Source organism: Dromaius novaehollandiae, chromosome 11, assembly GCF_036370855.1.
Source record: "Dromaius novaehollandiae isolate bDroNov1 chromosome 11, bDroNov1.hap1, whole genome shotgun sequence".
Lineage (NCBI taxonomy): Eukaryota > Metazoa > Chordata > Aves > Casuariiformes > Dromaiidae > Dromaius > Dromaius novaehollandiae.
The window spans coordinates 17461617-17485613 of NC_088108.1; the positions used below are offsets into that span (position 1 = coordinate 17461617).

At 38.6% G+C, this 23997-nt stretch overlaps 1 long non-coding RNA gene across 1 annotated transcript in view; it reads right to left on the bottom strand.

Annotated features, from left to right (window-relative positions):
• Positions 1-23197, bottom strand: part of LOC135329516 (uncharacterized) — a 113636-nt gene extending 90439 nt beyond the window's left edge. Inside the window, exon 1 of the long non-coding RNA XR_010390950.1 lies at positions 23041-23197. This is a non-coding gene — a long non-coding RNA (uncharacterized LOC135329516). The remainder of the gene's footprint in view (positions 1-23040) is intronic.
• Between the last annotated feature and the right edge of the window lie 800 nt (positions 23198-23997).

A 23997-nucleotide genomic window follows, 5' to 3' on the forward strand; every position in this document is an offset into this window, starting at 1 on the left:
TAGGAAAGATATTCATAGTACCTAGCAATATATCTAATACCATGCTTTCTTCAGGGACTACGTCTAAATTGCAGAATGTGGCACCCACGTCTGGATGCAGACTCCTCTGTGAACCAATTCCAAATGAAGATGGAAACTATATTTCCCTGTCGTTTTCCATAGGAAAGTCATCCGTGCACGTCGGCTGGAAGAGAGCCAGACGCTCCACCTTCGCAGTCAGACCAAGGGGCCAGCAGCAGGGCAGGCAGCACAGCTCAGCTGGAGCCCGAGTCATATTCCGCAGCACCCACCTCTCCGTATTTACTGCAGAGGGAGTTTAAGCTTAAAATTCAAAGCGGGTGCTCTGAATTGTACCTCTGTTAAATGCCTAAATAAGCCAAAATAAACAGTGTGAATAACACCTAAGTAGTATGTGTGCGTACATAAGAAATCAAATGATTTGAGCATAAAAGACGTATATACTCAAAAGCTAGATTTTGAAAGGAGTCAAAGCACATGAAGTATAAATAAAAACCTTCTGCAATTTTATTACCTTAGCAAGGTAATAAAGCAACAAACTTCTTGTAAAAAGTAAAAACTGTGATACAGAAAATACAGGATACTTGCCTTTTAATACATTTTCTTTTCAGGATTTATTTACCTGAGAGGAATCGGGTAAAGCTTAAGCAGCACAGCTTAAGCAGACCGTGTTTTGCAATCTGCGGATGAGAATCAGGCTGCAAGAGCAGGTATAATTGAAAATTCCCAAACTGGAATATAGTTCACATACAACTGATATCTATCAGGTTGCCCTTGGCAGGGGTTTCTAGTTAATATTTAATAAAAACCATAACAAACAAACTATAATTATGATGCTCTTCCACAGGTTTACGAAAATAGCTATGACCTCAAAAAAGCTGCAGGTCTTCAGATTCACCAAGCTGCAGTTTCCTGACCCAGCGAGCACACTGCTGGGTAGCTATGAAGCACGCGGGGCTCAGACCGGCGTCCGGGCATCCGCGGTTAGGTGAGCTGCCCCCAGCAAACCTGGCGACGGAGCAGGCAGCGACACGCGGGAACAGCGGGAAGCACGGTGCAGCGAGAGCGAGGCACGGAAGGAGCTGAAGCACGCGCCTGGAGGGGAGCTCACGGGATGCCTCTCTCTTTCACTGCCATTAAAAGCGGAGTGAAAAAAAGAGTGAAAAATTGGGGGGGGGGGTGCAAACTTGGGAAAGTAAAATGAACATTTTACAGTCATTTTAACTGTAAATTTCTCCCTAAAAAGAAGAAAAGGGTGAAGAAATGGGTAAGTGGGGAACTCCTTAGGAACTTTTCCAATTTTTTATAACTTCTGTAAGGCTTTTTTTTCTTTTAATACTAATCAGCAACTCCCCTTGTGAAGTTATTTACACTTCTGTAGCAGTTATGAATAAAAAGGAAAAATAAAATTAAGACTCAGCTCTGAAACATATTTCTCTTAGATCAGTATCTCAACAGAAAACATTGTTATTCTTTACCTGAGCTATTTCCAATTCAGATTAAAGTGAAAGTCTATCCAGTCCTCACTAGCAATTTAAAAATCCTCCACTCATGTGCCAGGTTTCATATGTTTTAGAACATATGCTGAAAAGTGGCTGCTTAAGATAGGCTGCTCTAGGCGAGGGAACAATCTCAGAAAGAAAATGAATAAAACAATAAACAATCACAAAAATATTTTATTCTTCTGATTGAATTTTTATCTCATCTCGTTATCATGCATTTGTTTATTTTTTCTACAGCCAGTGATACTGAATGCCGATAAGACGATGTTGATGCAGCTCCAGCCCATCACATAATTCAAGAAACTCGCAGGCACCAACGCTTTAAATAAATAAACCTGTCCTATCTCGAGAGCCTTGCAGAACTGGGCTAAAGAACTAATCTGATTTCTATTAAACATTATGGGAAAAGATGATCCCTGCCAGATAATAATTAATTGTTATCGAAATCCTTCACATTTCTTCTTGGCATGTTTTGCTTGGTGTTTTCAATCTGCTGCAAGAAGCAGACATTTGTTAGCTGTGGCCCTATGGCAAGAGCTAGCAAATTCAAAACCAACACCTTAAAAGTAGTAATTGCAGGTAAGTTTGCTGTGCGTAACAGTGCAACAAGGATAGGAGAACTAGTCCACAAAGAGATTTTCTTACAACTCGGTGACAAAAGCTCTCATTTTCACCGTTAAAGGTTATCAACAGCGTCCTGTCCTGGAAAGCCACGCTCGCTGCCTCCGGAGCATCCAGAACACACCGAGCGAAGAACCGAGCACTCCCAAGGGGCATGCCCCAGGAGCCGGGAGCTGGCGGCGAGGGCAACACGACGGCCGCCGCCTCCGCGCAGCCCCCAGCGGCCCCCCGCTCCCCGGGCAGCACCTCGCCCCTGCCGCCTGCCCCGCGAAGGGAGCGCGCCGAAGGAGGCACAGCGAGGCAGCCCGCGAAACACCGGGAAAGAAAACCCAGCCCTTCCTCCTCTTGCTAATCCGATTTTTGACATAGGTGTGCCAACTTCATTGCTTTTATAAATATTTAAAAAGTATATATACTTACACTACAAATAATTTTGGCCATATTACTATCCTGGGCATCATATCTATCCACACATAAACACGAAATGAAAATGCTAAGTAGAGATATGAAAAGGTCTACCAAGAAAGCATACCGTGTTTCCCACTGTTGACTGCAGAAATCAACAGTGACGTTAAATGAACTGTATTGCTTCTGCTGTGAACTGTAAATCCAACACATTCATCTCCTTTCAAAGACAGTACAGCTATTAAAGTTAATACTGTTAGGAAAGCTGCCTAAAGTAAGAACAGGGAGACATTGATTCAAATAATCATGCGTTTCCACAAAAACTATGCATATAATTGCTCAAAATGGCTGAACACACAGAAAAACAGTGGGTTCTTTTATTTTATGAGAACAGATGAGGGTTTAGGTATTCAGCCAAAACATCCTCCTGTAATTAAAGCAAAACACTAAGTGATAGCCACACTACTTCCTTTTCTGCTTTCTCCATATTTTCTGCATTTAATTTTCATGTGTCCTACAAAGCTCTTTTAAAAAGGAACAGTTTCTGTATTTGAAAGGGATATAAATCTCACGGGTGAAGAGTCCCTAACAAACATGCTGGGGTGCGTTATCGTCATGTCACTTCTCCTTATAATGACAAGTCAATGATGAAAGTCTGAGGCACTTCCCCAGTTCTGATCTACTGCAGCTTTCTAAATCAGATACATGAAAGACAGCTCCATACCAGACATAAGTCAAGGTGTGCCAAGACCTCTGAGAGTTCAGTGAACAAAGGCTTCCTCTAATTCTTAGGTATTATTGGGACAATTCTGCTTCATATTGAGGCACATGCTATACCATCTGATAAAGTTGTATTACACAGGGCTAAATCCTAAAGCTTTTTCTGAATAAAACTTGTAAGAACTTTTTTTAGAATAATTTGAGGATACTACACGCTTTAATTGAATTATTGGCACAAAAACCAAGAGTCACTGAGGAGACGAGCTCCAGATCTATTGGAAGACGGGACAATTTCCATCCCAAACTAAACTGGTCTGAAGGCTGTTCTATTTACAACAGTCTATGCTTGGCTCAGGGGTATTTATCGGCTACTAGCTGATAAGTCTTGGAAAGAACACCACACATCAGAAAAATGATGGGAATCATAAAGAAATTAATGCAAGACTGGAGAAAGTGAACATGACTTTTCAGTAGGCACAATTTCCATAGATGGTAGGATGCATTTTTAAGTCTACTTGATTAAGTACAAAGTAATTTAAAAGGATAGTTAAAATGAAAACAAGAAGCAATATATTCAATTGTAGGACTCGTGCCACAAACAAATAGGAGCTTTTCCAAAGACTTGAGGGGCCTATATCTGTAATTGTATCCCTCGGTGATCAGTGCTTCTGCACATCTCTCCTTTCCATGCCCCAGCTGTTAACTGTGGCCTACGTGATGGTGGGATCCCGTCAGGATCCCTAATAAGCTGGGAGTCTCAGTACTGGAAACCGAGATTCACATGTTATTAATAATTCTTTAACTGGAATCTTACCTTCAAAGCAACTCAGTGTTCAAGGCCACCAAATGATAACTTTTGCTGCTGGAAGATTTAGACTTTGAGATGAATTCCATGAGAAGGGTCTGACCACTTATGAACGTTACACATTTCATTTTTGATCAATTTCAATTTTATTTTGGCATGAGATAATAAAATCCAGGGAGCTGACCCAGCTCGAAATGATCACTACCAAAATTGGTCCCACAGCTTCAATTGGAAAACATTTTCCTCTTCAATTCCTGCCTTAAACTACTGTGCTGCATGGATGCATTCCAATGGTGACTGAAATAATCCCAAATAAAGTGCAAGAGTTGAAGAATTAATTCTTTGCAAAGATCTCAATTTTTTCCTGCTAATGAAATATTCACTGATTATGCTTTGTTTGTAGTTTTTACTCGCATCCACTTTGATAATTAATCACTTGCAATCCTCAGATGACACAGTATGGTTTACTTCCACTTTTAGGGACTGATCATCGTCCAAAAGTTAATGAATATTTTGCCATTAACAGAAAAATTGTAAGTATTGCCAAGATGAGGACTTAAAAAATAGTTTACTTTTAAAGACTTTGGAAAGGTTTATCTAAACAGAATTAGGACGTTTAAAAGAGATTCTAAAATACCTTTCTGTGCTTTACTTCTCTGGACTGCCATTTTTTCCAGGAAAAAAAAATGGTGAAAAAAGTCTTGAGAGTGTTGGGTTGATTTAGCATGCAAAGTATTTCCATATTGTCCAAGAAAAAGAAGCATCATTTCACTGAAGAATTACCGGTCAGGAAATTTCTGAAATCTGCATAATGTGCAACTTTCCAGTTTGCTGTTAGCTAAGGTAGTGAGGTAGTGAGACAACAAGTGGGGAACATTTATAAGCACAAGGCAGATCGACTAGTTGTTTTTTATCCCAAAACCTGGATGATTATTTCTCTAAAATAAAATCTTTAAAAAGGAGGATGACTTAGCTATGCAAGAAGGAACATTTGAACATCACATGCTGTATCACAGCCAGAGCATTTGGTCTGTAGGTCACAAAAGAAGAAAATTACAGAAAGAGCCTGCTGACAAGACATTTTCTTATACAGGCACAAAGTGTGAAGACATTATTAAAAATGTGCTTGCCATGGACCAAAGAATCTTTTGCACATCATAGTTCTTTCTGAACATAATAATTCCCAAACTCTATTGAAAAAAACTGCTGAGCTTCACCAAAGATCCTGATGAGACTGCAGAAATAATTTCTTAACAGATTCTGGAAATTGCTAAAGAAGATGGGTTAGAAACAAAAGTAAAAAGTCAGTCTACAGTATCAGTACGCACTGGAAGACTCTTAAAAGGAAGGATTGAAAATATCCTGACTAATATAAAGATGGACTTGCGATAAAATAGCTTCTGGCTGTAACACCCATACAATCCATAGCTGGGTGGAGACAGCTTTAGACTCCTTTCCAGAAAATGCAGGAAGGCTCCCCACAACAGTGTCCATGTATATCTCTATCTAAGCAGACTCGAGGAGTTCTGTCATTTCATCTGAACAAACGTTGGACTACTAAAATCTTCCCCGGATCTCACTGAGGTCTGCTTTGAAGATGGTACTAAAATTGCTTGCAGATAGATTGTTTGCAATTGTTGAATTTCAATTGTTTTTCTATCCAGATATACAGAGTTCAATGGTGCTAGGAAAGCCACTTGAAGATCCACTACAGAAGAGTACCTTGGCACAGCTCAGCCTCAGTGTTTTCCCATGCTGATCTTTCCATGATACTATAAAGCCTGTAATGGGTTTCAAAACATGATAATATATTGTTCAGCTGCGCCAGAGCTACTGAATAAACTAACTATTGGAAGAAATAACAGAGATACAGGTTAGAGATGGTTGAAGAGCTGTTGAAGGAATTGGAAGAGAACCATACAATTATTTCCATGTGCCAAGTCCTTTTACTGATGCAGCTGTGAATCATTTGAAATCACAGCACCAGGACACAAAGGACCTTCACAATCCAAACTACCTGTTTCTTAGAATGAACCCAGGTATAGAGAAGTTACAGGATGTTATGAACAATATTAATATCAATGGCTTTTTTGGGGGATAAATTCTCCTATTTCAGTGAATTCATCATTTAAATAAGGATAAGTAAACTCATGGACAGAAGAGGGTGCAAAGTTACCTATTAAGCAGAAAGGATTCTACCCCCCGAATCCAACATGAACAACAAAGAGGAAATTATTGTGTGCTCAACAGATGGAAAAAAATAGCTGAAAGATCTTTTCCACTGAGGAACGTGGTTTTGGCTAACAAAAAAGCAAAATCAGGACCAGAAAAATGTCAACACGGCAAACAAGGCTCACACTGAAGATAAAATTTTTAATGAACTCTGAAATTTTCAGTGCAAGTCACATGAACCACCTCTCCCCTCTCTATCAAAATTTGCAGGCTGCATAAAAGCCATTTTTGCTGTGCTACTAATTTATCTTTCAGGGTATGATGTTTTGGGTATATTGATAATCCATATTTTCTTCTCTTTGTTGTTTTATAGCAATGAAGTATACAGTGCATTCAAAATCCTTTTCCACATCAGTCCCAGTGAACAACCTTTTCATTCCTCTAAGATGGTTCTCCTCTCAGCCTTCAGAATACAGGAGGTCATAAGCAGCTTTCAATTTCCAAAAAAACTGTTAACATTTTTTGGCAGCAGTCTTCATTAAATAGTTTCTATCTTGAGTAAAGTGTGGTCCAAGGAAGCTGAACTGCATTGCTGAGTAGTCTGTCCCACAATACAGACTCCTTTTTTGGCTCTGAAGAAGATAAAGAACTGTTTTCCTGCCTCTGATTCCTTCGCACAAATCATCTGGGATTTTTTTTGGCAAGCCGTATTGGAATGGTATTTTGGCAAGGATACAAGATATATTGGAATGCTCATTCACTCTGAACAGACATAGAGATGAACAGTATCCATCTCCCTAGGAAGTCTTTATTATTAATATAAAGATATATTTGGCAAAAGTTCTCAGTTTACTTTAAAGGCAAGGAAGGCTAGAACGTAATTGAGCTCAGGAAGAAATTAGCTGAGAAACAGCAATTTTTTCTCAGTTGTAAGCATTTAATTCATAAAGCTATGGCTTAACTGATTTTTTGAAGGTTCTGGCTCTATCACTGAGACAAGCAGAATGAAGACGGAGAGATAGAAATTGCTTGATTGCCCAAGGGAGCTCTTCAGAAGGAAAACTAAGTTCACCTAGAAAATTTCTATGCCACAACTCAAGATGAGATGGTTATTAAAAAAAAGAAAAAAAAATCCTCAAATAACAGGAGCCTGACCTTCCAGGTATTCTAGAGGTGGAAAGGAAAGTTCATTCCAAAGGCCTGAACAGGAGAGAGAATAATAAGCATGGCCATCTCTCCAGTGGATTTGGTGCAAAAATGATGTACATCATTTCATTTGAAAAAGCCCAGCTGAATCTAACAATATTTTATTTTTGGCTTGTTTTTTAAACTAATTTAATCTCATTTTGTTTTAGCATGTGTGGTGCTGTGTTTTTAGCCTATTTATCTTGGCTAAAGAGTAACATAATTTTAGATCTAGTTACTATTTTATCCTTTTTAGTTTCATTGTAGAGAGACCTCAGCTGACACAAGAGCTGCCCTGTCCAATAGATTTCATACATACATAAGCTGGGGTAGTTCTCACCGCCGAGAGCCGGCCCTGCTAGGTAGAGAGGAGAAACAAAGGTGGAGGAAGGAGACAAATACACTGTGAAGAAGACACAAGCAGACCCCATCTCCTCAATTCTAACTTGATGGAATCAGTCTGAAACAGCAAAGCTTTCTTTGTCCAGAAAATTTGCTTAAATGGCACTATATTTCATGTAAAATGCCTGTAAGCCATACACTGCTTTATTCTTAAAGGTCTACAGATTATGTTCCCTGTTAAAATTTCATCTCAGCAATGAAACATTTCTCTCCTGATTTCCAGCACAAAAATAATTCCTTTTGGTAGTGATGCGAAATAAAGGAAAAGCTCTGTATCAGGTCAGAGATGCACCGGTCCTGCAGCACTGCTGTTGGTTTGTGTTGGTCTGCCCATGGAGCCACACATATTCCATGAATCGAAATGAAGGGCCTCCTCGTGCTTCACCATTTTTGTAACACTGTCCTTTCAATGAGAGGCTGCATGGATCTGTCCATTTGCTGGAAATAGCGCCAGCACCATTATTTCGCTTTCTCAATTTTTGTCAACACATGTCAACTCCTTTCTTGAAAAGACAGCTCTGTTTTCAAGGTGCTTTTGGAAATAGCATCTTACAGACTCTGTAGACAGTTTCAATCTCTTTGCTTGTTTTGAAATACATTTTTGATGCTTAAGCAATGTTTTAAAAGAGTATTTAATTAAAACTATTTTGGGAAAAGTTGATCAAAATAGAATATAAAAGTTAACGGTTTCTGTATTTTACAAAGAAAACATCCAGTTAAGATGAAGAAAATGCTTTGCTTTGTAAGCTTGACAATAAAATAACCTTTCCTTCTTCCATTAGCGCACCACGGCAGTGTACTTTTTCCTAACACTTTTTAACTTTAAATTTTTTATGAAAAGAATTTTATAAATGTCAGGGACTGATAGGACCTGCTGAAAGCGGGTATAATGAGAGATTGGTACTGCTACAGAAGCTCTCCCATCTAGCTCTGCTCATGTAGCTTTAGCATGACCTACGGCACCTCTGCTACCGAGTTCTGGGCTTCCAAAATACAAGACAACAAAAGAAAGTGTTATTTTCAATTTAAAATCTCTCTTCACAGTACTGACCACTACAAACACAAAAAGGGTGGCTGGTGACCTATGGATGTGCTGCAAAGCTAATCTGTCACAAGCAGAGCTGAACAAAGCAATCAGCAGACCGCAGCAAAAAATTATATCCTATGCTTTGTACACCGCTGCAGACACAATAACAGCTGTCCTTAACAGAATAAGACTGCCGGGAAAGATCGCCATTTGTTTCTTGACGTTAGTGTCTCCTTCAACAAAAATAAACAGCAATAACAGAGGCAGAAGCTTTGTTGCTGAAAAGTGCACAGGCTCTCAGGAGGATTTGGGAATTAAGATGTCTTCAGGAGGTCTTCTTAAAACACAGTGGCTCTTGAAGCCTCAACAGTTTTTCAATATATGAGAACTCACAAGTGAAGGAGAGAAATTTCTTCCAAATGTCCTATAAAAATTCCTTACAGAAATAGGACTACACTCAGTAGGAAGAAGCTGCTGTTCCCCTCCTTTTTAATACTATTGTCACAATGTCTCAACAGTCTCCACCTGAAATTGTCAATAAACACTACTCCCACCAAAGAAGAAAATAATGCAGACACAGAAGTAATATGAAGCAATACATTTTAAGTTGAAGTTTTCTAAAACTGTAACCATTAAAATTTGTAGCTTTAGAATTTTTAAGAATTTACTTTGTTGTTACAAAAGATATCAAGTCTGCACCAGCTCCGGAAACCCTCCTAAGAATTGCTAATAAGTACAAACTAAGAATGCTCAACCGGAGGCAAGGCAAGAGAAATTCAGAAGCAGACCCAAGGACTCTGGCGCGAGCGGAGGAGGAGCTCACTGGTAAAGCGCTTGGCTCCCGCTGGCAGCACAGAGTAGCTGCACCGTCCAGAGACGGCTGCTTCAGTTCTGGTGCATGAGATTGGAGCTGGGAAAGCAGAGGAGGGAAACAAATGTGGGAGGTGGTGGTGGTTACGCAGATGCCCAAGCAAAGCTCCATGCGCGGGACACCACCTCCCTGGCGGCGAAGGCAGCACGGCACGAACCCTCCACATAGAGTCATACCAGGTGGGAAGTGAAAGTGTTTTGGTTTTTTATATGGACTTTTGATCAAAACGGCATCTTAAGTTAAAACTATCACGTCTAATATACAAAGGGTGATCTTGGCATTGGCAATTTCTCCTTAGTGTCAAAACAGTGCCCTTCACAAAATGATGGGTAGAGATGTTCAAAAAGGGTCCAGAGCGATACCAAATTTATTTGATGTGCTCATTGTATTATTTTGCTATCACTGGAAAACTAACAGAATTACAGCTCCCGCTTGTTTGATCACCCAACCAGATACCATGGAGCATAACTGATAAATGTCAGATCCACTTTGTACATGAAGAGTTTTTACTGTGAAACATTGCTCTTTGAGCTCAGGACAAGAGTTAATTAAAAAGTTGGTACCAAAGATAACACCCTCAGCAGGCATCCTCTATTGATCTCTTCAGCAGCAAAAGAGAGACTGATACAAGATCATAAAATGTTCACATAAACCAGGCTGATTGCCACAACTTCTCCCCATCTTGCACACTCCAGATTGGACACCACAAACTATTACGCAGCAAAAAGAGCTGCAAACCACCAAGAAACAAAACCACACCAACACTGTTATTTCCCCTTGCTTTTCATTCCCTTTCAAACTGTATATAAACATTTCAACTTCTTTAATATGTAAATCCTCAAATTTCCTCCTATTGGCTATTAATTGCATTTAGAGATTGGAAAATTGTCAAAGGCTTCCTCCCTCCTGTGAAGCCTTACACTTCTCCACATACCTAACACTTGGAGTTCTGACACACCATTGCATACCTGAGCTTTTCTTCACTTCTTGCCCTTTCTCAGCATCCATACAAAACAGCAGAATGGGATATGAGGACACACTGACCAAGCCTTCTCGAGGCGATGCTATTTTATTTTGGAGATCAATTTCCTGGCATTTTTTTGCTCATGAATATTTTTTGTAAAATATTGCATGGATAGCTTAACTAACATTAACTTATTGGAGAGCACCTTGAAGATAACAGAAAAATATTACATAAATAAAGATGATGTTTTGCTGCAATTCTGGGATGGCAAGGTCTGAGTGAAATGGTTAGATCATTTTTTAAATTTAAAAACAGTAACTAAATTTTGGTGTCACTGTTCCTGTGATTAGAACAGTTTGAAAGATCTGCAGAACTATTCCAGTGGATCTTTTAAAAGGCTGGATCATCTGATTAAGCTTGATCATTCCTTTTTTTAAATGACCAAAATCTTGCATGTTGTTCTGAGTGAAAAAGCTACTCTTGCCTCATGACCTCTTACTGGATTCACTGCTGCTGCATTACACTCGGGAGTCTTCAGGACTGCTGTGGCTTTAATTCCTTTGCTCACTCTTCCCTCCTTCCCACTAGCACTGGCCTGGACATCGCATGCAGCCTCACCAGGAGCCACCAGTTCTTCCTCTCCCCTCACCACCTCAGTTTCCATGAAGGTTATATTTGGTGCCGCTAGGACACGGGGCTCTACTGCCACCGAGCAACTTGAGGTTCAAAGCCTAAGCCATGTACGTTTTATTGAAAATACCTTTTTTAAACACACAGTGCCAGCTTATTCCATTGTCTCGGCCTCTTTACTTAATGAAGCTCAGTTTGATAGCAGTCTTTGACATTCGCTTTTAGATTTTTTTTAAATTTCATTTTATTGTTATTATCATCCAGCTATAAGCCGTACACTTTAGGAGGATGTAAGGAACACAGTAACTTCACAGTAGGTCATGTTTACATAAGACTGGCAAAGAAAATCTTCCTAGAGAAGGTCATCTGCTATATGTGTATGAATTTCTATAGCTTTGTAATAAATTCTTTTTCTTTCTGGGTCACATAAGTAAAGATACAACTTTACTTGAATGAAGGGGATCAGGGTTGAAAATAAAACCACTAATAGGCAGAGCAAACAGTACGTTTTGTTAGGTTTCTATTGTTTGCTTCTGTTTTAAAAACCTGTTGTTTAAAAACATGTTGGTATCTTTTCAAAAATACGGTGAGACCTTCCATTTGTGAGACCTTCTTGTCTATACAAGCCCTTTCTGTGATGACCTGGGTGGTGCTCCATTACTCTGCTCTGGTTGAAAAATGCTGCTAAAAGCCTGTCTTTTTATAGCATGTTGCAATTATTTTACATGGCAGGATCTTGGAGCAGCAGCATGGCAGCTTAGTACTTATATTAATCTAAATTAAATTAACTATTGAGCCTTCCAGCTGGAAATCCTTTATTATCAGCGACTTCCTGTTGGAATTATTGCACAAGTCAGAAGAACAACCAACCCCGAGCCCAAAGCACTAAGCTTGTTGGGTGTATCAAGGCCACATCAGAGTATGGAAGAAGTGATCAGCCATGAAGAAAAAGGCTAGAGGATAAAATATAGCCAAATTGATCTTTCTTATGCCTTAGTCGTTGCATATTCATGGAATCAGGGGACAAGGGATCAGCACTTTTTAGGATCAAGACTCTTAGGCAAGCTGAATTAAGTACTTTTCATATGGCTTAACTCTTTCCCGTGGTTAATTTCAAGTTGAAGAAAAAAACCCAAAAGATATAAGAAACCATATATACAAAGCAATGAAAATGGACTGATTGCTGCATCAGAAGATAAGCAGACAAAAAATGTTTTTAGAACATGGAAAACATCTACGGGTGTCTGATGGCCTTCGGACAGGGTAGAAAAAATCCCACAAGATACACGAAACAGGCAAAACTTGGACAGCAGCAGAGGGAGACAGAAGCGCTGTTGGGAGACTATTTGCCCAGTTATGGCTTGAAATACCTGACTACCTCCCTCTGCATAGAGGACAAACATCGAAGGTCAGCGCTTCACTACTGCATCCAGCCTAGGTTACAAGTGAAGGTCAGTGGCAGCAAAATCCGACAACTTAAAATACTCCACGCAGGGGAACATCATGTCCTAAAGAAGTAACTACCTACAAGTAGTTAATTGAATTCAGTAAGTCTGATTATAAAAATTAGTATTCAAAAAGAAAAGTTATATCAGAATTTATCTCTTAAGTTTTTGTTATCTCCTGTTATTACTACTACTACTACTAATAAAAAAGATGATTAAGTGATTTCAAAGGATGTAACCCACTGACTGTGGGTTATGTGAGAATACGGTGGTCTTTGCTACATCTTCAATGCCCACTCAGGCAAATGAGCTCTTTTAGTGGTGACTCTCTTGGAAGAATTTTCAACAAAATACTATCTTTATTGTATTTTTTAGGATTTTTCTTGGTTTCTTTAGTACCCCGTCAATGCTCTCAATTAGTGACCATAAATAATTTCATTTTTATTATCTTCCTTGTGCATTTTTGAATTCCCTAAGGCTCTGTTTTGAGTTCTAAGCTTTTGTGTATTTACATGCATCCCAGGGGTGTTATTTTCCATCAACCTTGCTTCAGTTTTCATTGTTATGCAAATGATGTTAAAATTTTTTTTGGCATTTCCTCTGATCATTCAAAAGCTATCTGTGCTCACACTTCTAGCTTTCAAGCTCTGCCATGCAGCACTTTTTTTTTCTTAAACTCTGATAAGACGAAAACCCTTTCTAGGCGCTTTCTTTAGCTCATAAAGTCCATTTACTTCTCTCCTATTTTTTACTTCTTGTGATTTAATATCATCTTAAATAGCACCTCTGTCTGTGAATGTTGTGGTTTTTGGTTCCTTTTTATTTTTTTAAGTGAAGTATATTACATTGTGACATCTCAGCAATATCTTTAAATAACTGTCTGACACACAGTTGAAGATGCTATTGCCCTCTTTCTATTATAAGACGTAAAATTAACTTGATTACTTATATTCTCAGTTTTTGGCAGCAGAACAGATCCATTGATTACCACAGATCAGCAACACATTTTAGTAATACTGAAATCCATTAAAATGATTTCAGCATATGCTATCTAGAATTTCATCAGCCTATGCCTTTACTTTAAGTAATATCTGGATAGATACATCAAAAGCTGATGGAAACAAACAATTTCTAATTGTCACAGAAACATCAGTTAATCATTTTACTCTCTCATTAAAGGTTTAATCCTACCAAAAATAATGCAATACTGTAAGAAAAGGTAAATATGTTCTCATTAATAATATGTACAGTGTCATTTTTCACCCATCTATTAAAAAAAATCTACATAGATTCAGCACCTATATAAAAAGCTGGTCCTAATGAATACATAGGGTACTTTTATAAATGAAAACATGCAAATGTTTTCATGTATAAATTTCTAATAATAAAGGGCAAGATCCAGTTTTATGGAAGAAAGTAGCATAGTAATATTAATACAATGTGAGAAACCAAACATAGTATTTACCTGCATGATATGCAGCTCAATTCTTAACGAGTATAAGAAGGAAATACAAAACCAGGTTGAAGCATATTGAGGCCAAAGATGATTATATAACTGTAATGGCTAGCCAAGATAGCAGATACTTTGATGGTTAATATCATGGTGATATTACCAGCTATTTTATAACAGAAGATAGCACCTTTGTCTCTAAAATAGATAACCCAAAGAAAAATGGAAAAATATTGTATCATTATCTTCAGTTTCCTTTTCTTGCATTCCTACGTTGGACACCAAGCTCTAAACCCCATCTTGATTTTAATTCTGTTTCATTGTTAGCATGAAATTGGACTAAATGATGAGCTTTACGAGGAAGGTGTATATGATTGTATATAGCAGTGCAGTACCCTTCTGGACACAACAGAAACAACAAATATGTTAATTTTGATACAAACTGCTCATTTCATAAAGCATAAAAAAAAAAAAAAAAAAAAACCTTGATGCTAAACTGCTGCATCAATCTTTTGGCCTCCCTCCAGTGATTGTGCTGCAATCAGTTTGATACCTGACACGCACACCCTACGCAAGGCACTGCATGGTAATCATGCCTTGCATTTCCAGCACTGGCAAATATTTGAATTCTGGAAATAACTCATGTTGATTTAGTTGCTTTTTATATTTTCATAAAAAGTAATTCTGCACCACTGAAATCTGCCAGGTTACAAACTCTAAAATACAAATGACACTCTCTTCTAAAAATGACTATAGGAAAGTAGCACTTTACATACAGGCATCCCATTGTTTTCACTGCTTTTTATTCCTGTAAACTCTGCAAAGCCAAAATACCAGTGGGAAAAGGGAGCTGGATTCTGGCTCACACATTTGCAGAACTGTTAATTATGCTCTAAAAGCAAAATTTTTTATTATTGATGGACTGTGAGCCAGAAAGAACCTATCTGACTTTGGGCTTGCAAGGCTGCCAATAAAAATCTTTTTTTTTTCTTCTTCTTCTCAGACGAGAAAATATGATCTGCAAATTACTGAATTACAATAAACTTGGAACACAATGATACAGTTTTTAGAGTGTTTCCATCACAATATTATTTAAATGTATTTCTTTACCCAGGAAACGAGCCTATAGGCACTGTGTCTAGAAACCAGTGCTTCTCAAGCTGAGCATACTTCAGCCTGTATGCCCTCTCCGTTCAAAAATTCACAGCTGAAATGGGAATCTCATTCCTGTTCTTAATAAAGAGATCAAAATGTAAAGTTAGCAATCTTAACTCTATACAGGTACCACAGTGAGATATTTTTATTCACATCTCAATTTGTTTAGATAATCCCCTTGCAGGCAAAAAGACCACAAGCTTAAACAAACAGGCCAGACTCTCACAGGTGTAAAACGAAGCAACTCCCACGCACGGTATGAAACTATATTCTGATTTTCACTTGTCAAGACGCCTGTTCAACTTGTAGGATCATTCACACGGGTTAAAAGAAATTTTTTTAAATATGTTTTATTTTAAAATCTGGACAAGTTATACACTGCATGCAGACATACTGATTGCTGCTAAGTCCTGGATATATTTTCCTCACCTTTTAAGGGACTGCAATAATTATCCTTCAGAAAATGACAGGGAAATACAGCACTTTCCTCATTTCTTCTATCTGTTCTATGGTTCTATCAGTATTTCCCTCTGTCTACCACTGATTAAGTGCTAATGATAAAAGAAAAAGCTTAACACAATAGGAAACTAGAGTAGCCTATTCTGCTCTGTGTGTAGAGTTGAAAAAACCACAAAAGGATAATATGCAAATGCATCTATTACGACAAATCCATTTCATAGAATAAAATTCTCTACCAGAAACTATTACAATGGATGTTCAGAGATGCAATAACATTTTAACACCAGGATATACCATAAAACATTTCAGAGAAATTTAATTCAGGCATAACATATAAATGCATATGAAAAGCTAACTGTGCATATATAATCAATATTGTGGTATGTGCCAGTTTAATAGGATATATAAATGCTTTATATTCTCTTCCAATATCCCATTTCAAAAAAAAAAAAAAATCAGAAAACACCACTCTTCCTAAGCTTACCAAAGTGACCATTAAACATTTTAAACTTAGAAAGATGCCATATTTTACATAACACAAAATAATTATTGCACATTATTCTATTTTTCAGAACTTTTTTCCCCCACATATTTGATTAAGCATTATTGTATAACAGTTTTTGCAATTACATTGTTTACTGCAACTAAAGTAGTAACTTTTAAAGGCTGATCAAAATACGCAAGCATTTGAGCTTTTGCTTTTCCTAAATTGCATTCATCGCACAGTTCTGGTTATTATCTGAGAAAGCCCCAAAACTTTCCATCTCTTGTTATATATGAATTATTACATGGAAAATCTAAGTACTTAAAACACTCTTTTATAGGACCTTCCTCCCAAGAAGATATACCTTCAGAGTCCCACAGCAGCAGCAGTAAAGCAGGAGAGACTGCTGACCTCCCAGGGCCTGGCAGCGTTACCTACCTCCCTACACCGTCACTACTGAGATGAAGAGCTTTTCCATTAGCAAACTGCAAGGCTCCATCCCCAGGCGGCAAGCTGAGTGCCCTGAAGTCCATGAGCTCCATCAGCTCCTTCCCCAAGAGGAAGAGTGGCTGTAGCTAGCACCTCCCTTCTCTTGATGACTCCACTCCTGCCTGATAACTGTCCTGCCCGGGAGATATACTCCTCCCAAAAAGCCCAAATCAGAGATGTCACTGAATGGCTCTGATGCTCATCTGTCCTGCTAACCCCCAAGTAACCCTTGTTGGTCTACAAATAGTGCCTATAGGGAAAGTAATAATAGTTTAGGAATGTCCCTAAGTCGGAGAAAAATGTTGACAGAGGTCTAGTAGCAAGGCTAAGGGGATTTAAGGATTAGTGCAATCCGCGTCAATTCTTTTCGATTTCCTCAGCAAACAGTTCATGCTATGTGCTGTTGGACAGGAACGAAGTCTACTATACAAAAAGGCGAAGAGCACCTTTATGCACCACTGTGTTAACCTGGTGACCATTCTCTGAAGTAAGGTCAAGACAGTATTTGACACAATCCAACGATTAATCATAAATCCAAGCAACCCATGCAAGAAGTAACAGGGTTATTCATAACAGGGTTTTAGGAGTGGAAAATGAGCTGTGGCTCAGTTTTCTGAGTACCTTTGACATCTGCATAATAACAATAAAAGGAAGACCTAGGGAAGTGTTAGTAATATCAATAAAGAAGTTTAAAGATTTAACATCTTCCAGTATTGGTCTTTGCTCAAAAAAAAAAAAAAAAAAAAGAAAACCCTAAAAAAAACTGGTGACATTTATACTCATGAAAAAGGTTTAATAGCGTATCCCTCAGTTTAAAGTATTGGGGAAAAAACAGATTTAGAGAGTCTTTATTTAGATAAAGGGAATGGCTGAAGACTGCCATGACCCCAATAATTTCATCCTAGGATACTTCAAAATCTCATTTAGTCATTTCAGAAATAAGAGGGATTATGACTGAAAGCTAGTGGAGGAAAAGTAAGTAGTACAAGGTTAAAAGTCCGAATAGATTGCCTACCCCTAAAAGTGGAAAAGAAAGCTCAGCCTCACCTTAATTTAAATTGGACATGACAGGTTCATTGCTCTAAACTGAAGGGGAAAGGCATTATTTTTTTGGTGGAAAGAGGAGCGAAGCCCTGGAGCAGATGGTCTGCAGAAGCCCTAGATCTCCATCCCGAGCCCCTATGCGGGACTGCGAGCGGACAGGCAATCATCCAGGCTGTTAATTGTTCACACAACCCCTACACGGTTTGGCCAAGGCTGATCAGGATTTTCCCATAAAATGCTTGGGCATGGTTTAGGAGATCACAAGGAGTAAGAACCATACACAGTTGGAAATATGAGTCAGGCAACCCTGTTTGGGGAGGAAGAGACTATGGCCATCTGGACAAAAGCCACACAGTAACACTTCATTTCAGAGCCAGAGAACAGAGGCTGGTTTATTTTACACAGAAATACAAAAGCTCAATTTTCCAACAGTTCCGTAAAATTTTCTATGCTGTTCACTAAGATACAGTCATAAAGCAACATTAACAAGAAATCCGTTACATGAGTTTTGAAAAGAAATTATTTGGTTGCTCAAAGGAGCAGAAATTGTTAAATTGTTAAAGACAATTAGGCAGAACAAGTAATAGAGTAACTTATTTCACCTTTAGGTGACCAATTTAAACTTGATCCAGTTCAGTGGTGACTAGAACTCATTACCTTCCAAAAGCTTTGTGAGATAAATCACTTGTCTTTGTCAACAGCTTCTCATGGGGAAATGTTAGCATCACTAGATCTGGTATTTTCTGCTCTTATTAATGTTAATATAATCAGTGTAGAAGCCAAAGATTTGTTTTTATACTAATCTAACTATCCTGTTCACACCTGCATCTTCTGACAACAAAATAATCTGAGGTCACCTCTAATGAGGGGATGCCACCTCTCCTTATTTCCAGGCACAGTTTACACATACAGAGATGAGATTCTCACCCTTGTCTTGAGTAGAGGCTTGAACTACTGCACCCTTTTAATGATGGTCCCTCCAGGTTCCAAGGACACATGAGGCACAAAGAAGGGGCAACCAATGAAGAGCCCACAAAACAGCTACTTTTCTGCTACTATTTGCTAGCACCAAATTCACTTAAAAGTTAGCTTAACCTAAGGAGACATTCAGAGAGGAAGGAGGTCAAATTCAGAAGGCAGTAACGGTGCCAGTGAAGACTCTTCAAAAGTTGCGGAGCAGTTTTAGAGTGGTGAAATGACGGGTAAGGTATTAGGGAAACTAGTGGGATTTCATTTCCTGAATACGGAGAAGAGTCTGGCTATCTGAATACTCCACTAACTTATCAGCAGGATTTCAAGATGATAAAAAAAGGAAACAGCAGTAACTGAGGTGGGTAGTGGCTGAGGCAAGAAGGAAGATCAGAACAGAGATGGAGTGCAGGTAAAGACAATGCAAACTTGTTTGTGTTTGAAAGGAGTTAATATGAAGTAAGAGTTACTTATAAACATACCCTGATTTCTTTTGAATTCCTTCCTTCTTTCCTCTATAGCTCAACCAAAGTTCCTGTTGCTGTCGTTTATTCAGAACCAAAGTACATTACACAATTTCCTTCTGTATACTTTGAGGTTTTGTAAATACATCAGTAAATATACTGTTAAATGTTAAAACATTAACAGAAGATGGAACCTATGTCTAGCACTGATTGTACCAAGTGAGTCTAATACTGTTATAAATGGAATAATCAGAACAGCAGGTCACAATATCTTTAACATGGGCTCCTTAAAATCTGTGTTTTTATTCTCTTAATGATCTGTAATATTTTCTCTGAATCATGCCTGCAGTTATGGACAAATCATGACACTGAATCCAGTGTTGAAAAAAATGTCATCAGTCTGAGAAGTTTAGTTTAAACAGAAAAGAGAGAAGAAGAAGAAAAACCCCTCAGATTAATGAATATCTCTGAAGGGGCCTGTGGGTTACATCGTATTGTCTGAGTCACCTTTCCTTCCAAGGCCATAAGCCAGTGGCTGAAGGAAAGGCACTTTAATTTAAACCTCCCTGCTTTTGTTCAGCTGGGCCAGACTGTCGTGTGGTTGCAGAGTAGCTTTGAGTGATACATGACTATATTTCCTAACGTTATGAATAGCAACATGGCAGCAGCAAATTCCTCTCACTCACTTTATTATGCCTTACACATTTTAAAGGATTATAAAGGAGGAAACCGTATCTAGCTGAATGTCCTGGAAAAGTTTGTCCTCCAGAGATTCCTACACTGAAATACAAAGCACACTGTGTTACAGCAGACTGTATGAGGATAAGAAGGCACCAAGAACAAGGGCATAAGTGATGCTGTAGAAAAAGCAGCCTCAGGCAAGAGTCTTGCAGTGAAAAAGACATAATTGCCAGGAGTCAAAAGTACTATCCCTAAAATGCTACAGAAAAATGCAAAAGTTCCCATTAAATCAGAGCTAGCAACATGGCTTTTGTTAATGGCTTTACTCTAAAAGGGAGCTGCGCAGCTTTGCACCCTTTGTTTGGGACTAGGATGAATCCTGTGCGAGTGTACTCACTAGGAAGCACATTTTAGTTTAAGTTCCTGTGTTTCCTGGCAAGTTAACTCCAAGTGATGGTTCTGACTACAGGGCTGAACTTCTCAAGAGGACTGTGAAAGACTGGAATCCCACTCTGGCCCCTCTCTGCAGACAGGCTGTTTAAGGAGAGCGGCAGTACACATCACTTCCATCTGACAGAGACCAAGGGTGGGAGAGGAAGGGAAGCTGGGCAATTGCATGGCAATGCAGTCTACATGGGAGCCAGGACCAAACAGGTCAACAATAAAGGCTGGGATAAAAGCCAGACACCTTCTGTTTTCACACCATGCAAAGAAAGGGCTACTGGAGTAAGTTTTAAGTACAATACTTCCTGGTGTTACTACTAAACCGCTGGTAGGCTTCTTTCAGCTACAGCACTGATTGACGCGCTGTAGTCAAGCCAGAAACCTGCACTGTTACCTTTTACTTTCACAAATGTCCTCTGTATAAATGATCTTATACTGGACTCAATAGACTTTTAACAGCAAACATCACGTATTCTTCTCAAGGAGGTGATTTTCTTTCATATGCAATCTCCTAAGAGATTTCCAGTCATTGACTGTATAAAAAAAAAGGAAGTGACAAAAATCAATAACATGCTATAAAATAGGGCTGCAAACTGCCAAAGTCTCTGAACAACTCTTGATTTTGCTTCTGTATTCCGAAAGGAAGATACACCTACATTCAGCAGGAGGAAGATGTCTTACAGATGCTTTTTGGTGTATTTCCACCTATTCAAGTATTCTCAATTCACAGAGTTAGTCAGAAAAAGCATGAGAAAGAGCAGTAAAGGGGATATTTGGTTTTCCTTTCAAGATCATAAACAGGGATAATGTTCCATTATCAGAATATTGCTAAGTCTCCACTACAAAAAATGTATGAGAAAATAAAACATTTCTTTTCTGCAGGATTATCTGGTTTTTCTTTATAGACAAATCCCTACTGTATGTAGCTTTGTGTTCTCTAGCAGGTTGTATTGTTCATCTTCCACACAATAACAGCAAAATATATTGAAGCTTGTTGTTCCCCTCAGAATCAAGAAAAGCTAGAAACCTTTATGTACTTCATTATGCAAGTTGGGTCCAAATAAAGACTAAATTTTTATTCCTGCTAAAATAGTAAAATGGTTTCCTTCCATCTACTCCCTTAAAGGTTTTGGGGTTTCTTTTATCAGTTTCAGATTCTGGCAGGAACAGCGTGAAGGGTTCCCCATAAGGCAGAATGAAGTGCCTACTGTCAGGTGGACCTACTGAAGCACCAGATATGATCTGGAGAAGATCAACCACAGCGAAACTTGAAAAAAATAGCCAGTGGGGCCACTGATAATTCTGCAAACTTGAAAGTACAATTTTTTCTTCCCCACAAAGTTTCTTTTAAGAGTGTTAAGCTCCAGCAAAGACTTAAGCTCTGCAGAGCCAATCCAGTCTTCAGGGAGATCGGTTAAACTATAGAAAGCAAAAGCTCTGATGTATTATTTATCAACTACAGCAAACACAAAAGAAGAGCACTAAATTCATGTCACCTACAAATGGACCAGATGACTGTCCTAAATAATCTGACTAACAGGGAAGGACATAGAATAAGATTTAGCACTTCCACAGATGAATTTAGTCTTTATGAATTGAGACTGTAATATAACTGGGCAGATCTAGGCAAAAATGCAGCCATGCACAAAGTTTCTTCCCAGCTCCTTGCCACTGATCCTCACTCCTGACCCGCACACACCAGTCTTCCAGATCCCATCCAGCAAAATTCCCAGGTCCCCATCCAGCAAATTACTACTTCAACTAGACCATGTAAAACTGCGTGGCAGTTCTGCAAGTTAAACCAAACTAAAATGGTACTAAATACGTTTTAACTTAAGCAAGGATTTGATAATAGCTTTCCATAAATAAAACGCTAGAACACAACCCACCCATTTTACTGCCTGTGCTGAAACAAAAAAAGAAAAAACATAATGAAAAGCAGGAAAAGATACATATGGCCTAATGTTCTGAAATCAGAGGTTGCCTTTGCAGGAAATTTGATGGGCTATTCTTGATACCACCCACCTCATTTCTGAGGCTTAATTATCTGCCTTATCATATAGCAATCTGAGTCACACTCATTCAAGCAGAGAGCAGCAAGCTATGCCTCAGCCTAATCTAAAAAATTAAACAAAAATAGCTGAACTTCTATCCTACTATTTACTTTTTTCTAGTACAGGCACAAGAGTGGGACAAGTACAGTTCCAAACACCCTTAATGGCCAACTACACTTAGAGAGAAGCTTGCAGACAGAAAGATAACTAAGCTTAAAATCTAACAATCTGTAAACTGTATAATACATAGCAGGATTATACATAAGGTGTCAGTAAGTCCTTGTTGGTAACAAGGAGAAATTCTCTTCCATGAGTCAAGAACTCGCAGTGGAAGCCAACCACACAAGCATGCCCACATGCACAGGTGCCTGCTGGTGGCCCTGGCAAGCCAGGCCAACACGGGTCCGTAGCGGTTCCCCACCTGGGTACCTGCAGTTGAAAAGGCCTCGTCAGCACAAACGGAGCACATGGAAAGGAAAAGCTCGGCTCAGCCCGCCTTCTGCAAAGAGGCTGGCTTACAGCTGGGAGACGTTACCACCTCGAAATCATGTCATTGCAGGACTGTGGTGAAAGTACTTACCCCAGGCACACGGTCCAGCCCACAGGTATTTCTTGTCCTGTCCTCTCCTCATGTCTTCTTTCTTTTCGCTTGCCATATGTCCTCCATCGCACTTTTCCTTTTGTTATCTTCCCCATACATCTGCTAGGGCTTTCAGGCAGAAGCATATACTCAGTAAGGCTGTTGGCAAGCCTAGACAAAAAAAAAGCAGCAAAATACTGATCACACAGAAGTCAATGTCTAAATCCCATTGCTTTGAATAAGGGTATTTCTTCACCCAAGGTCTTTTTGATACTCTGAACTAATGCAATGTCCTTTCAAATGATAAAGAGCAAGACCTGCAAATTATTACACAGAAAAGTGTTTCTTTTTGGCATATAGCATATCCTTTATATCACAGTAAGGTAACACTGATATCATGTTTAAATGTTATACCAAAGTAAGCAGCAGTGGATGATCCTAGTTGTCACTGTGAACAAATTTTTTAAATTTTGTTTTATTCATCTTAAAATACGACCACATGTGGATTGTGCCCTTTAACAGCCTATGAGCTTTCAAAGTGAGTGATATCATATCACAGTGTATAAAAACCAAAGTCTCATCATTGTTTGTTCATACTAAATTAATCTTTTGGATTAATTCATAAACTCAGAAAAAGTATTGTTAAAGTTCAGTTTCCTTAATACCAGCTCAGTGTTATTCTTCACATATTCAGTTTGAAGTTAAACTCTATGTTTGTAGAAAAATACTGCAAAATTAAATAAAGCATTTTTTAAAATAATATTCCTATTAAATTAAAGCAAGTCTTCATTCTAGAGTTTAATTGCCAGTTTTCTTTTGGGATTGTGCACCTTTAATTTCAACATTACAAATTATGTTTAATATAATTACTGCACATCCAAAGTTTTTCATACCACATAACTTTTTCCCCCACCACAACAAAATTTAATAGCAGTTTGTATTAACTTTTTTAATGAC